The 16,467-nt window shown below is 35.8% G+C and overlaps 1 protein-coding gene across 2 annotated transcripts in view; it reads right to left on the minus strand.

The window, feature by feature from the left end:
- Positions 1–16,467, minus strand: part of IA-2 (tyrosine phosphatase IA-2) — an 842,823-nt gene that overhangs the window by 658,366 nt on the left and 167,990 nt on the right. The gene's annotated exons all lie outside the window — the stretch shown is intronic.

Consider the following 16,467-nt stretch of genomic DNA (forward strand, 5'->3'; position numbering starts at 1 on the left):
TCGGAAGAAAAGTATCAATATAAAAATATTTGGTATCGAAAGAAAAGTGTCGATGAACATACCTGGTATCGAAAGAAAAGTTTCGATAGAAAAGTACTTGGTATCAAAAGAAAACTATCGATACAAAAATACATTGTAACGAAAGAAAAGTATCGATTTTTTTAATTTTAGTAGGTTATTTTAGCGTCTGAATAAGATGAAGGTGATAATGCCGGTGAAATGATTCCGGAGTCCATCACCGAAAGTTACCCAGCATTTGCTCCTGTTGGGTTCAGGGAAAACCCCGGAAAAAACCTCAACCAGGTAACTTGTCCAGACCGGGAATCGAACCCGGGCCACCTCGTTTCGCGGCCAGACGCGCTAACCGTTACTCCACAGGTGTGGACTAAATGTATCGATACAAAGATATTTTATATTGCAAAAAAGTATCGATACAAACATATGTGTTATGGAAAGGAATTATAGGTACAAAAGTACTTTGTATCGAAATAAAAGTATCGATACTGTACTGATATCTGTAATACTGGAATGTCCCTACACACGACATATATTTTTATACGCGACTTACGAAAGATTAAAGATCACATTGCTACGTCTCGCGTCATCACGCAGAAGTGCAAGTTCCTTCTTGGCGTCTACTTGCTTCCTGATAAACGTGGCGAAAAGCGTAATGAGAATGAGCAGTCGGGGAGAACGTGAGCCATTAACGAGGCGTCCTCTTTTGTTTCAGATTTGAGATCTTCACGCGAAGCGGAAACAAAACGCCTTAGCGGCGTGCTACATCCGACAGTTCTCACTGACAAGTGCTTCAGCTCCAAAACCTCGGCAGGGAGTTTGACGAGGGTTAAGTAGAGGTCGCTACAAGTGGCATTCCTTAATTCGCTGCGGTTTATCAGTTCCACACGACTGACATAGAAACGTCAGACTTGAGTGTCATAAAAGTCACTTCAGTGTGATATTTCAAATCACAAAACTAGAGCGTGAAATAGAAAAAATGTTTAACTTTATACTTACTATACACCAGCGGTGACCAAAACTCGAGCTGCAGTGATTACATGCGACAGACAGCCTATGAAGTAAGGAGACGGAGGAAAGGTACTTGGCATGAAAAATAGAACCAGTGGTGGTTCTTGTACTAACATCTTGATCAACCCCGCGGATAAAAATTTCAAGCTTTGCTGTATCAGTAATGTCACTGCTGTCATCAAGAGCCAGTGAATAATATACGATTTTTCTTGTTTCTTTCTTTAAACTTCCTCTTGAATATAATCAGCAATTTTCTAAATTCTTCCCTCGATACTTGGTCGAGAAATTCGTAGTTTTTCAAAATTAAAAACTTCTTATGGACAAGCTATTTAATCTATTTTAATCATTACTCTTTTGAGAAATTCTGTTCTATTAAAAGGCTATAGAGCACGAGATATTTCAAACCCCATTAGGTAGCTGATTTCCTTACATTTATTTATCTCATCTTTCTCTTCCTGGCTATGATTTAAGACATGTCAATTCCTGGCATTTAACAGTTCGTTGGCACATAATATTGAACCAGTTTTTCTACAACATTACTATTAAATGAATAACTAATAAATAGTTATCCTCACCTAAAAATTAAGAAAATTAAAATTAAGATAAAACCTAATAATTTTATCCTTCTAGGGAGAAGATCTAAAAATATCAATAACCATGCACGTACAGAAGAATTATAGAAACACATACTTAGTGGTCAGTAATAGTAATAATAATAATAATAATAATAATAATAATAATAATAATAATAATGATGATGATAATAATAATAATAATACATTGTTCCGCGTTTCAATTAATGTTTCTATATACTCCCAATTGAACCGTTGAGCAAAGTGAACATATTACATTTTGTCCGACAGAACAACAAAAAAGTTCTCCTTCTCATTCTTTACGAAACCACCTCTTACTACTTGTAGAGACAGAGTTTGTAGAGCGACATGATATCGCCCTGTTTGCCTTCAGTAAGTGAATGAAACACACAGCAATGTACAGGAAACTCCTCGTAACCGTTTGAATGTCTGTGATTACACGATGTAATCACGACCCCGCTTTGGTCACCGCTGCTATACATTATAGGCCTTATGCAAAAACATATATTATTCATAGACAGCGAAAATGCATTTGGGAGTTTAAACTATAATCCATAACATTTTGGAGCTAATAATGATTTAAGGTATTTGGTCTCCCTACTCAGAGGTTTCTTAGGCCTGGGAATGGGAATTGCCTCGGTCAGAAATGGGGTAGGATAACCGCCTATTAGCATCGACTTCACCAGTAGGACTTGGTCTTTCATTGAATATCCTAAACTCTTAAAGGGACAACGAGTGCCTAGATGCATGCATTTATTTCTCGTTCGCTTTTGTCAAGTCAAGCTCACCTTTAACATTTGAAACGGCAGTATCGTAAATATTATCCTCTTTTGTTTAAGATTTCTGATGTGATTTTGTATATCATTATGCCTACATATTTCATATTTCGTTCTGAATTTCAGGACATAAATAGCTACAGTATAGGCCTACATCACGATACAGAAACCATACTTGTTCTTTCCTACAAAAGATGTTACAGATTCAAATATGACAATACATTTACGATAGAATAGACAGTTGCTCAGTCTCCTTGGAAACTTCATTCTCAATGTATTGTGTTGCACATCAAGCTCTTCCAAGCGTGAAACCGAATCTTCTGCTTCTGTAGCCATGATGGTAAAATAGCTTGAAGCTTGTGAGCAGGAGAAGTAATTGAAAATAAAAGTTAAACACGAGAAATATACATAATGTAGCTTGATATTTTAATATTTCAACGCAGTTGAGCGAGGTGGTTACATATAACCTAGAAATAAAGTAATATTATCCACATTATACGCCATTAAATTACTTGAGGGATATTGAGGTAGAGCTCCAGGCTTTCTGTATTCTTGACCTCGGCACTAGAAAGAGATGGTGTGGGCGGCACCACGTTCCGACCGCCTTATATTCTGGGGAAAGAACCGGTTCTCAATTTCGTAGAATTCAGAGTGAACATCGGGGCCGTTCTGGACGTAAATTCTAATCTCGCTTCGGTTGATTATCTACTTGAATTTTTATGTAGAACTAAGTATTTTTCCTCAGTATATAACATGCGATAACTTGGAAATTAACCGCATGTAATACTGCAAACCCCTCTCACCCTTGTTCTCCATCTATTCCCCTCGTTCTCCTTGTTCCCTCTTTGTTTCTTGACCTCCTTGTATTCCCCTTGAGTTCCGTGTCTTCTCCTTGTTTTCCTCGTCTTCGTTTGTTCTCATTGTATTCCCTTTGCCCTCGTCGTATTTCCATTATTCTCCTATTCTCACAGTTCTGTCTTTCTATTGTTCTCCTTACCTTACTCTCTTTGTCTTCTTATATTCCCTTTGTTCTTCTTGTCTTCCTCTTATTATCTTTGTATTATCCTTGTTGTCTATGTATTCCCTTTATTTTCCTTGTCATCCCCATGTTCTCCTTGCATCCCCTTTTCTCTCCTTGCCTTTCCTTTGTTCTCCTTTTCTTCTCCTTATTCTCCATGTGGTGTATTTATATTTTCCTTGTTCTCCTTGTACTCCCTTCGTTATACTTGCATTTCACTTCTTCTCTTTGAATGTCTTTTATTCACCTTATTTCCCTTATTCTACTTTTCCTTCACTTGTTCTCCTTGCATTTAGCTTGTTTTCCATGTACTCATGTTCTCCATCCCTTCCCCTCATTCTCCTTGTATTCCCCTAGTTTTCCGTGTATTTCCCTCGTTGTCCTTATCGTTTCCGTCGTTCTCCTTGTATTCTCCTTGTTATCCTTCACCTTCACGTGTTCTCTTTGTTTTCCCCTAATTCTTCTTGTCTTCACCTTGTTCTCCTTGTATTCTCATTGTCTTCCTTGTATTATGCTTATTCTCCTTGCATTTCCCTTGTTTCCCATATACTCATGTTCTCCTTGTCTTACTTCATTCTTCTTGTATTCTATGTATTCCTCTTATTCTCCTTGTATTCCCCTTGTCTTCCTTGTATTATGCTTGTTGTTCTTGTATTCTCCTTATTCTACTTTTCCTCCACTTGTTCTCCTTGCATTCTTCTTTTTTCCATGTACTGATATTCTCCTTCCCTTCCCCTCATTGTATGTACAGTATGTGTATATACTTATTCACACTGCAAATGGGTATATATCCGGTGCAGTGGTAACTAATTACACTCAATAATGACAATGAATAATAAATAAATAATAATAATATTTACTACTACTACTACTACTACTACTACTACTAATAATAATAATAATAATAATAATAATAATAATAATAATAACAGGGAGAATCCTAAATTAAATGAAGCACGATCACTTAAAATAACATTTAAAGTAAATCTAATTTGTATCTTAACCCTAAGTTCGAACTAAAACCCACGTATCCTAATATCCTCCTAGTTTTCCATGTATTCCCCTTGTTCTCCTTACCTTTCCTGTCGTTCTTCTTGCATTAGCCTTGTTGTCGTTCCCTTCCACTTGTTATCCTTCACCTCCCCTTGTTCTCCTTGTTTTTCCCTAATTCTCCTTGTTTTCACTTTGTTCTCCTTGTATTCCCATTGTTTTCCTTGTATAATGCTTGTTGTCCTTGTATTCCCCTTATTCTACTTTTCCTCCCCTTGTTTTCCATGTACTGATATTCTCTTTGTACTCCTTTGTTTTCCATGAATTCTCATTGTTCGCCTTACCTTTTCCGTCGTTCTCCTTGTATTCGCTTTGTTATCCTTCCCGTTTCTTTGTTATCATTCATCTCCTCTTGTTATCCTTATTTTCACTTAATTCTCCTTGTCTTCACCTTGTTCTCCTTGCATTTTCCTTGCATTATGCTTGTTGTCCTTGTATTTTCCTTATTCTACTTTTCCTCTCCTTGTTTTCCATGTACTGATATTCTCTTTGTACTCCTTTGTTTTTCATGAATTCTCCTTGTTCTCTTTACCCTTCCCGTCGTTCTTCTTGTATTCGCTTTGTTATCCTTTTCTTCCTTTATTATCATTCACCTGCCATTGTTATCCTTATTTTTACTTAATTCTCCTTGTCTTCACCTTGGTCACCTTGCATTTTCCTTGTCTTCCTTGTATTATGCTTACTGTCCTTGTATTCTCCTTATTCTACTTTTCCTCTACTAGTTCTCCTTGTATTCCCCTTGTTTCCATATACTCATATTATCCTTGTCTTCCCCTCATTCCCTCGTATTCTTCTTGTTTTCCATGCATTCTCCTTGTTCTCCTTATCTTTCCCGTCGTTCTCCTTATATTCGCCTTGTTATCCTTCATTTCCCCTAGTTCTCCTTCTTTTCCCTTGGAATGGAATGGAATGAAATTTAACTGTGGGGGGCACGGATGGCCCAGCACAGCGACTTATTGAGATCTATTGCGCTAACCTTCGATATGGAATGAGTTGCGTGCCACAGATCCCCTACGCGCCCCGCCCTAACCACGTGACTCCCTTAACGACCGGTCCCTACAGCCGACAGAACCCATTCCTGCTTCGGCAAATTCCCCCAAGGTCTCCTCTGCCGGTCCGAGGCGAAACTTCTCCCCCTAGTAGGTCCGCCTCGAGTGCCATTGCAGAAGCCATCCAACATCGCTGAACTACATTCCACGGAGGCCGGTCGAGAGAGTCAGCGGCTTCGAGTGGTCACCGTTAGAGTGATCTGAAAAACCAGAACTGGGATAATAAGGAAAGGATGATGGGAGAGGAAAGGAAGTTGCGAAGATGAGTGAGGTTCCAATCGCCTGATAAAGTTACCTGATATTCATCCATAGGAGTGAGAGAAAAAAACCCGAAGAAACCACACCCAGGTAACTCGTCCTGACCGGGAATCGAACCAGGAACCGTTGGGTTCGAAGTTAGACTCGCTAACCTCTCAGCCACAACGGTGGACTTCTTTTCCCTTAATTCTCATTATTTTTCACTTTGTTCTCCTTGTGTTCCCCTTCTCCTTGTGTTACCCTTGTTTGCTTGTATTCTCCTAGTCTCGTTGTCTTCACTTTGTTCTTCTTGTCCTCTCATTGTTCTCTTTTTGTTATCTTTGTTTCCATTGAATCAATTCTCGCACCACCGCACACTGTTCTAAGTAAAGATATGCAGCGCAGCAAATTTATCCACTTGTTCATTTTTTTTCAGACTTTCCCTAATCGTAAGGTGAATTCTAGGCTGTCTTATGGTCAATTTTCAGACTGATCCTGCCAAAATACCGTCTCGTTATTATTAATTCCACGGACGCTAGATAACCGTACATTATTGATAAAGGATCGGTAATTAACAAGTTTAAACTATATTTCAGATTAGAGTATAATTTCGTTAAACAAAAATTTTTCGCGGCAGGAATATATGCATAAGAAGAAAACTTCAGAAACGACTTGTGACATTCACCGTTCAACGTAGGCCTAGTACAGGATTCTTGCATTTCAGCGCTGTGGAATGATGCAGAAACATTCAACACTACGGATCTCCGTATCGGCTCAATCAGCAGGAAAGGCAAGAAAAGAGGAATCTATACCTTGGCTCCTTTGCCAACAGCTATTCTACACTTCCCCTTCCAACGGATTCAACAGACAGCTCCCTTCTTCTTGGCTTTCCCGATTGTGGCGTCGGTAAAAAGAAATCTATGATACGCTGAATGCCTTTTGAAATAGAACGTCTTCAGACAGGGTACGCATCTAATGCTGTAAACCAAAATTCAAAATTCTGTGACGGACACTTTAAGAGAGCTTTGCGTGTTGCTATTGTAAAGCAGAAATTAAGTTGGTAATTTTTACTCTTCAATTTTTCTCAAAATAATGCTTAAATTAGTGGAAGTAGGGATGATTCAGGACAGTGTGTCTTCTGTGTGGTGTTGCGATGTTGTACTGTCCAAACCAGTGAATGAAATTACATTTTTTAAGTTTTTTGCTACAAAATATACCGAAATCAGGGGCAGGAAGAATGAGAGCACGGCGTGAAAAGATCGTGGAAATGATCCGCAGAAAATTGAGCCCAAGCCGAAAAAAAAGTTGAACTGAACAAGTGCGAGAATGCACGACAAGAAAAAGTGCATTTTTAAATCTCTTCCGTAATTCAGTTAGGTCTACAAAGTGTCAACGATTTAATGAATGTTCCTTCACTGCCAATAATCAACGAATGCAGTAGGGTAAAGTTGCCTAATTCCGTGATAACGTTTTTTCACTGACTATCACAGGATTGGGTATCTCGCTTGAAAGTTCACTGATGTCTCAAAAGTAGGTGAAAGATGCACTCTTTCGAGAAATATGTCTGTGCTATGGTCGAACGGCAAAGCTTTGACTGACATTGAGTTAAAAAAAAAATATCACGGGATTAGGGGTATCACGGAAATAGGCAACTTTACCTATATCATCCAATTGGTGTCAGTGATTGAAAATGAAGTCTACCATATGAAGACTTTAAATCAAAATAAAAGTGCTCATCAGATATTTGAAGAGAAATTAATGAACAACAAATTTGGTTTTGTGTGCTCCTTTTTATATCTTCTTTAGCTATCATAAATTAATTGTTTCACTATTAAATTCAAAAGAATACTGAGTATAAAAGTTTTAAATTTAACTCTTGTTTATCATCTTTCATTGCACAAACATTTTAAAAGTTTACTACATATTTACAGCTTAAATTGTCCACCTCCCCAATTAATGACTCATAGCTCTGGGCACGGATTTGGATTAATGAGTTTTGTTTGAGGGTCTCCAATTAACATCTCGTAGCTCTGGACACGACAGCAGCGTTGCCAACTATGCGAAAAATTATCGCGTTATTCGATTTTTTAACTCTGATGAGATATACCAAAACACTTATAGGACAATGCAATAATTTTCTTTATGAAATTTGAGTAAGAGAATTTAATGTTGGTGCGCTAAAATTATATAGTTTTTCCGTAAAATACAGTGAGTAAGGAATTCGTAGAGCTGACATGTGTAATAAGTATTACTCCATGGAGCTTGCAGCTATTCTTCCATCTAGCGGTCAATACCAAAAGTTCATTTTCGGCAGTGGAAACGCCTAGCGACCGTTCTCTTTTTTAATATGTTGTAATTTTATAACATGGGAATTGCCAGTCTGATATACTGGGTGGAAGGGAACCTATCACATTAATTCACAAACGTAATAGATCAAGTCAATGCGAACAAATTTTGTCAAATAAGTTTTTTGATATGTACACTAGTTTTAAGTATGCAAAATGCAACGTGTTGCAACGCTGTAAAGAGTAGCAGTGCTTTCTGAGGTCATTGCTTCGCGGTGGAGGTGAGTGTAACTCCACTCCACAAGACTTGCCAGAGGAGAATGTAAACAAAAACGTCTTATCAGATACATTTCGATCAAATTACTGTACATATGTAACACTTAACACATTACTTAATATTACTGCAAACCTAATTTATTTTCTAAATTAATTTATTTTTAATTTCTTCAAAGACAATAATTTAAATGGAGATTCAGTTACAGAATGTGTATTCGTAGTAATGTTATTTTGTGCTCACATGAAATGTAAAGGAATCTTCAATGTAAATAGCTTTGTTTTATAAGATATAGGCCTACATTCTTTACTATTTTATAATTACGTAAAAAGAAAAAAAAAATTAACAGATACTGTGAGTATTAAGTAAGTCTCATGGCATTAAATTTAGAGTTAAACAGGTTACAGCGTAATAAAGAATCTTAAAACCAAATAATTTGCGTAACTAATTCATGGAATACTGTACTTTACGTTTTGATGTACAGTAATTTGATCGAAACGTATCTGATGAGACGTTTTTGTTTACATTCTCCTCTCACAAGTCTTGCGGAATGGTTGATTGGGGTTACACTCACCCCACTGCCGAGCAATGACCTCAAGGAGCACTGCTACTCTTTGCAGCGTTGCAACACGTTACATTTCGTAATCTTAAAACTATTGGATGAATCAAAATACTTACTTGTCAATATTTCGGACTGACGTGATCTATTACCTCTGTGAATTAATATAATAGGTTCCCTTTTACCCTGTACATGTGATCAGGTCTAAGTACAAGGTTTAAGAGAAATCGTACCTTAATAATAAAGCATAATTTATTTTATTACACTCTTTGAATTGATGTAGTTTCATCACGTTTCTCACGTAAGCTGTAAAAAAAAACACATACGCGTTTATATGTAAATTGGAGAAGTACTGAAAATGCTACTTTCTGTTTTCGACTTGGTACTTTAGTAACTCCTTTCACTCCTAACCAGAAGTTCGATTCACATATCAGGGAGTAGTTTTGTGCAGTCTTCCAGCTACATTGTGTTTGAGGTAAAGGAAAACGAATGGTAAAAAAAGAGCATTCTTATTCTAACAAGATGTCTGAAGCCGCAAATGAGTCCAAGAGGTGTGAACAAATAGACCAATTCGTGGTAGGGTTTTGGTATTGGAAAACGTGCATGGAGTTCGCACAGAAACAGCTTTTTGCACTCTATTCAGAGCAAACCATAAAAGAGACCGCAAGTGCAAAATTTTCAAGTGGAAGACTTTTTCCAGAGCGTACCACTAAGAAAAGACAAGCCATACATGTCATGAATTTCGAAGTTTCGTTCCTTTATATCATTTTTAATTTCCAGTAGTGATGAAAAGCATTCATTGTATATCACACAATAATTGAATCGGTCATTGCAGAAAGGGGATAAGTCATAAAATCTTACTTTTGAGATAATCAATAAAAACTGTTTTCTGCTTCCAATACTGGAGTAATCATTATAAATATTTTTTCTTACTTTGTTTATGAATAGTGAAGTATAATACATCATGTTAGACATCTAACATCTCAAACAATTTTGTTTAAAGTTGTTTAATCGAACCATGACTTATCCCCTTTCTGCAAGGAATTGTTAAATATAAAAGAAAAAAAATATATAATTTACAATTTTGGGCTAATGTAATATTTGAAAACAAACTAAATGTTAATAATTACAATGATAACGATGTTTTTGTGTGTAATTACTACATTACTGTCACCATTTACATAATTATTTTTGCATTTTAATCATTATTCCTACTACAGAAATGTACCAATATGTTATTTTATATCACAGTTTTAAATCAAAACTATACTTTTAAACTAATAATTAAAAACTACATATAGGAGAGCACAATAAAAATACACTAAAGTACTACACAAAATCATTTGTTTCAATAATTGTAACAGAGTGTATTGTTAGACGTTGGAAGCCACGTCGTTTTTAGATTCCTTGTCACAAGGTGGCCAGTTCAGGATCTCTTCGTAAAAGAAAGTGTGTTCCAATGGAATGCATTGCCTAACTTTCGATACGTCTCCAAGTTTTTTTTCGTATTAATGGGAATTTTCCCATTGTATGCTTTTGTGTAGGCATTACTATGTGTCCAGAACCTGGTTTTTCATACAGAATCTGTGTTTCCTCATTTCGTTACCAATGAACAAATTGGCAGTCACACATCCTGGATCTTTAGAGTAAACAAATTCACCGAATTGTACTGAAGAAAACATATTCTTATCTTTCCCTTTCTTCCTCAGTGTGTCTAATGAGCAGGTGGTTTTCTTGTAATAGCCTACTCTGGCGACTAGTATTTAAAATTCAAAATATCATCAATAGTAACTGATTCTACAGAAAATCTGTTGTTTATGTTTGCCTGGTGGATCAAGGTATTGTATTGGTCTGGCACATATACCCTGTCTGTCTTACTTAGCGCTTCACTACACCAAAGCTGCGGTCACAGGGAAGAAATGAATGGCCTCGTTAAGGAAAATAATTAATGATTTTTTAAATCTCCCCATTTGGGTCAGTGCAAGCCACAATCGAATTAAGGTATGATTTTTATTTTGCCCTCCACGGTTATCAGGGAAAAGATACAATTCCTTGACTGAAGGAGGGACATTATTTTCAATGTAGTTCAGAAGGAACACACTTCATTTGAAGATTTGTGGCCTATATCTTCATGATAGGAATAGAAGTGCGCCGTATGGTCTTTGAAATTGTAAATGTTGAAAATTGATGACTCAAAGTTGCGTCTAAACAAACAATGAATAGTTTCTTACCCACATTTTTCTCCTGTTGTACGGGCTGCTACAGACTTCCCAATGGAATTGACGTTCCAATGCCTTCAGTTTATTTTTCTTATTTACATTTTTGCGGTAGTTAATTCCATTGCGTTTACGTTTACCACTAATACAGTTTTCTTCCCCTGGGTCACTTACTACTTCTAGCTTATCTGTCATTTTCCTTATCAGCTGATGGGCGCGTAACTTATTAGATCCGCGGCACTCAGTTGCGTCACGTCGTCAGTCAGTGCAGAAAGAAGGCAAGTCGCTGACTTGTCCCCTTTCTGCAATGACTGCGCTGCTTATGGTACTCTGCTTTGCGTTGAGAATGAGCAAATTTGTCCCATTTCTGTATGGAAATGTGTGTCTAAGCCTGGAGAAAGCAATGGCACTCTTAACTCATTTTCGCGTTTTTCATGACTTATCCCCTTTCTGCAATGACCGATTCAATTGCAATGAGCATTTCAACGCTTGTATCACGATATAATAATTATCGTCTCCCCTGTAATACCATCCATTATAACATCAATAATTTTATTCAAGAGGAACTACAACAGGTTTAAAATATGAGACAGGTATGCATACAAAACTGGAATCATTTCAGTATCATCAACATTTCAAATATCTTTGCATAGTTACGAAAAATACTGATGCTGATCAAAATTGTTTTGCGTTATTGAACATCTAATATATTTTCCTTTGTACAGTTCCTTCATTTTACCTCCCATATATTTCTATGAGACTTAAATCAAGCTAATTACATCACCAATCAAGTAATCTAAAGTACATCTTAACAAAGTGAATAACAACTTTCGAAGAATGTCATGGGGCCAAATTATGTACCGTGCTAATTTCGGAACAACTATTCCCTATAAAATTTCGATTTAATTCTCTAAATTCATCAGTACATCAATTTTTTTTTTGTTTTATGAAACCAACAATGATATTCATTCAGAAAATTAAATTGAATATAAGGGCAAAACATAACTTAAGCGGGACTAAAATATCCATTTTGCAGAAATTGTTGCCATAATGTTTTATTGAATCTCGTACATAAAAACCGAAATATATTTAATTTGTATTCACATAAATATAAAACTAAAAGATCAGACAACATAAATATGCTTGATAGAACAAAAATGTACCACAACTGCAGCTTATAATCACAGTAGCAACTTCGGTCCAAGGCTTTATAACGAGATAAGAGCTAAATTTCCAAACATACAATTTGCTAATGCTGGTTATTAAAAAAAATCAATTAAAATTATTGTTTAGGGAGAAAATATAAAATTCCAATTATTGTAATATTTGCTTTCTTCTTTTTCTCTTTTTACTTTTTATTCTGCTGATTAATAAAGTATTTATGCTAAAAATTTGTGGAATGTCCCCTGAGCACGAGTATGTACTCTTTCTGGGGGTGCTAGAGAGATTTTTTAAAAATAAAAAACCAATGTGCAACATTGTTCTAGCAATAAATTGATTATTTATTTATTTATTTATTTACTTATTTATTTATTTATTTACTTATTTACTTACTTACTTATCTATTTATTTATTTGTTTACTTATTTATTTATTTACTTACTCATTTATTTATTTATTTATTTATTTATTAATCGATCGATCAATCAATCAATCAACCTACCTACCTACGTATTGACTGACTGATTCATTTATTTATTTATTTATTTATTTATTTATTTATTTATTTATTTATTTATTTATTTATTTAACTAGGGAGGATCGGAAAGTAACGCACAACAATTTCTTTACAGTATACTATTTTGGTTAGGACGTTCAAAATTGGCAGATAGTTTGAATCTTGCGCTACAGACAGCAATGGCTCGATTAAGTGTCACCCTGGGTGAACGAGCGGTAACTACTGAGTAAAGATGGAACGTGTGCTAGCATCGTCTACTTGTGAAGTGCAGCGAAGTGTAGTCCTCTTTTTCTGAGTAAAACAAAAATGTCCGAGTGAAATCCACAGGGAAATGTTGGAGATGTATGGTGCTGATTGTCTGGACCGTAACATCTTCACCCAATAACAGCGGCATTGAGGCGGCAGTTACCCACCCTACAGCCCAGATCCCGCACCTTCTGAGTTTCACCTCTTCGAACCAACGAAAAAATTCCTAGAAAGCCAACACTTTGGTTCGGATGAAGAAGTGAAATCAGTCGTTCCCGGGTGGTTATACCAGCGAATAGGGATTATAAAGAATGGACACTGAGCGAATTTTCCTGTGTTCTGTTTCTATGTACGCCGGCGTATAGTTCCACTTTCAAGCGCTGGAGGTTAGTGTAATCGAGCATACGCTTAGATAATAATTGAGAATAGAATTATGGCACAGGACCCAAACATCGCCTACCTTATTGCATAATCCAGTAACGCTTTGCTTCAAATAAATTCAAGTTAACAGCTTTTCCTTATTTCTCAGTGACAAACTAGTTGTAATAAAAATATTTTATATTTCAGATATCATAAATTATATTATAAAATAATATAATACATTATAAAATTAAGTATCGAATTCGTTTAATATTTGTATATAATATAATATAGGTGTATGGTTTTACTTTTCGTAAAAGTTTTGTTTTTCCATTTTCAGCGCTATCAAATCATTACATATTTTAATTGTTGTTGGGGTCAACGTCTCAACTCTCATTATAAAGGAACTCTAGAGTCTAGACATTGCAGTTAATGACGAATTTATTATTTTATGGATCCAATTTATTTTATTTGAGTACATAATGTACCTAGATGTATTAATTATATGTGTTATATTTCCGCTGTGTCGACTGCTAGCTGGTGTGATGTCAGCGCCAACTCTAGGGAGAAAGCAGAATCTGACGCTTTAGCTGGCTTGAAGGTCATTGAAATTAGCCCGGCTACATCAAAGATACCGACGCGAAGTGTCCATTCTTTATAATCCCTATTCGCTGGTTATACGCCCAGAAAACGGAGTTTTATGAACGAGGTGTACTGAATCTGGTGTCACGATGGGGGAAATGTGTCGAGAGACTTGGTTCCTGTGTTGTAAAATAGGTAAAACCTGTAGCTTTTTCTGCATTATTTCGTTTTGTTTTACCTATTAAACACGATGCCACTAAATGTTGTTGTACATTATTTTTCGATCCTCCCTCGTATATTAATTTGCACACCACTCTTTAAGCAAACGCTGCTAACTTTTCCGCTAATTTAGTGACATCTAGATAGCTGTGTTCATCTTCTCTATATTAGTAGGCTATATTACTATTAAAATCTCATTAAGGGAAACGTGATTTACGTGTAGAGTGGGAAGGAGAATGGCTTTGTTGTAAAGGAAATGTAAATATCTGGCAAAGTAAAATGTAAATTAAATTATGTCTAATATACAAGCTGGAATTGTAAAGGGAAATGATTGAACAAGTTATTGTGTTCAAACATCCGAGATGGAAATCATTGAAAAATTAATTAATGTATCAGGCGAATAAGCGAGAAAGGATGTCGGATTATACGAATGATAAAATATGAAAAAACAAATACCTAAGAAAGGACACTAAAGTGAAGGTATACAAAGTAACAAGCTTTAAGTTAACTTATGCAGCTGAAGAAGAGCTGATACAGTGAGGGCTCGACATAGACTGGAAACGAATGAAATGAATATCTTTGGAAAAGCAGCAGCTGAATCTAGAAGAGACAAAATAAGAAATGTACACATAACACAGCAATTAAATAACCGTCGTCATCATCGTCATCATCATCATCATCCAATCAAATATTAGGCCTCTCGTCAATTTTTCATTTTGTACTATTGTACTGAAAAGCAAAAAAAATTCAATTCGCAAATATAAGTGCCCAAAGGCAAACAAATGCAACGCGAAAATGTAAGACACGTTCATTTTGATGTAGAACGGAGTAAGCGCAGTCGTTTTTAGGCGTTGATTATTATCTTTGCAGAGGTATGGATGCTTTCCTTTAGTCATTTTGAGGAAACAGTGTACCATCATAGGCTTTAAGCTTGTTAAACGAGGTGTCAGCTAACCATGTTTAAGTAATAAGTGATTATGAATGGTGTACAGAAATTACATTTTAACCACGGTTACTTTTTAACAGTCGTTTCGTAATCTATGATTACTGTGTTTTGGTTTCTTCCGAGGTTTTCCACAGTCAAAATATTGTAAAAAATTTCATAAAATTGTAAAAATTGTAGAAAATTACTAAATTGTAAAACTGTAAAAATTTGTAAAAATTGTAATTGTAATATTTTAAAACTTTGACTTGTTCCACATCTTAAAGCTTCATTGCTCATGTAAGATCTATGTAATAAAATAAATGAATGAATGAATAACCGAGGTTGATGCACTTCGCCATAAGTCTTTTATCAGTAAGAAATGTAAAATAAATTACCTAAAGATGTTTTTGGTATTCTGTGAATGAAAAGCATTAGTCTATGTTATGTATCAGAAAAAAAAAAAACATGCAAAAAGTATAGGTAAATTAATTTACAAATTATGTTTTCTTTTATATATTTTTATATTCTTACTGTTACCATCGTTCATTTTTAAGGATCGACTTCTACAAACCTATTGAGGAATTTGCGAAAGAAAGAAAGGAAGGAAGAAAGAAAGAAAGAAAGAAGGAAAGAAAGAAAGGAAGGAAGAAGGGAAGGAAGGAGGGAAGGAAGGAAGGAGGAAAGAAAGGAAGAAAGAAGGAAGAAAGGAAGGAAAGAAGAAAGGGAAGAAAGAAGAAAGAAGGAAAGAAAGAAAGACAGGAAAAAAGGAAGAAAGAAAGGAAGGAAGAAAGGAAGGAAAGAAGAAAGAAAGAAAGGAAGAAAAGAAGGAAGGAAGAAAGAAAGGAAGGAAGGAAGAAAGGAAGGAAGGAAGTAAGAAAGGAAGGAGGAAAGAAAGAAAGGAAGGAAAGAAAGGAAGGAAGAAAGAAAGAAAGGAAGAAAGGAAGGAGGAAAGGAAGGAAGAAAGAAAGGAAGAAAGGAAAGAAGAAAGAAAGGAAGGAGGAAATAAAGGAAGGAAGGAAAGAAAGGAAAGAAGGAAGAAATGAAGGAAGGAAGAACGGAAGGAAAGAAGAAAGGAAGGAAGGAAGAAAGAAAGAAAGGAAGAAAAGAGGGAAGAAAGGAAGGAAGGAAGAAAGGAGGAAAGGAAGGAAAGAAGAAAGAAAGGAAGGAAGAAAGAAAGGATGAAAGGAAGGAAAGAAGAAAGGAAGGAAGAAAGGAAGGAAGGAATAAAGGAGGAAAGGAAGGAAAGAAGAAAGGGAGGAAGGAAGAAAGGAGGAAAGGAAGGAAAGAAGAAAGGAAGGAAGAAAGGGAGGAAGGAAGAAAGGAGGAAAGGAAGGAAAGAAGAAAGGAAGGAAGGAAGAAAGGAGGAAAGGAAAGA

This window comes from Periplaneta americana, chromosome 1, assembly GCF_040183065.1.
Source record: "Periplaneta americana isolate PAMFEO1 chromosome 1, P.americana_PAMFEO1_priV1, whole genome shotgun sequence".
Lineage (NCBI taxonomy): Eukaryota > Metazoa > Arthropoda > Insecta > Blattodea > Blattidae > Periplaneta > Periplaneta americana.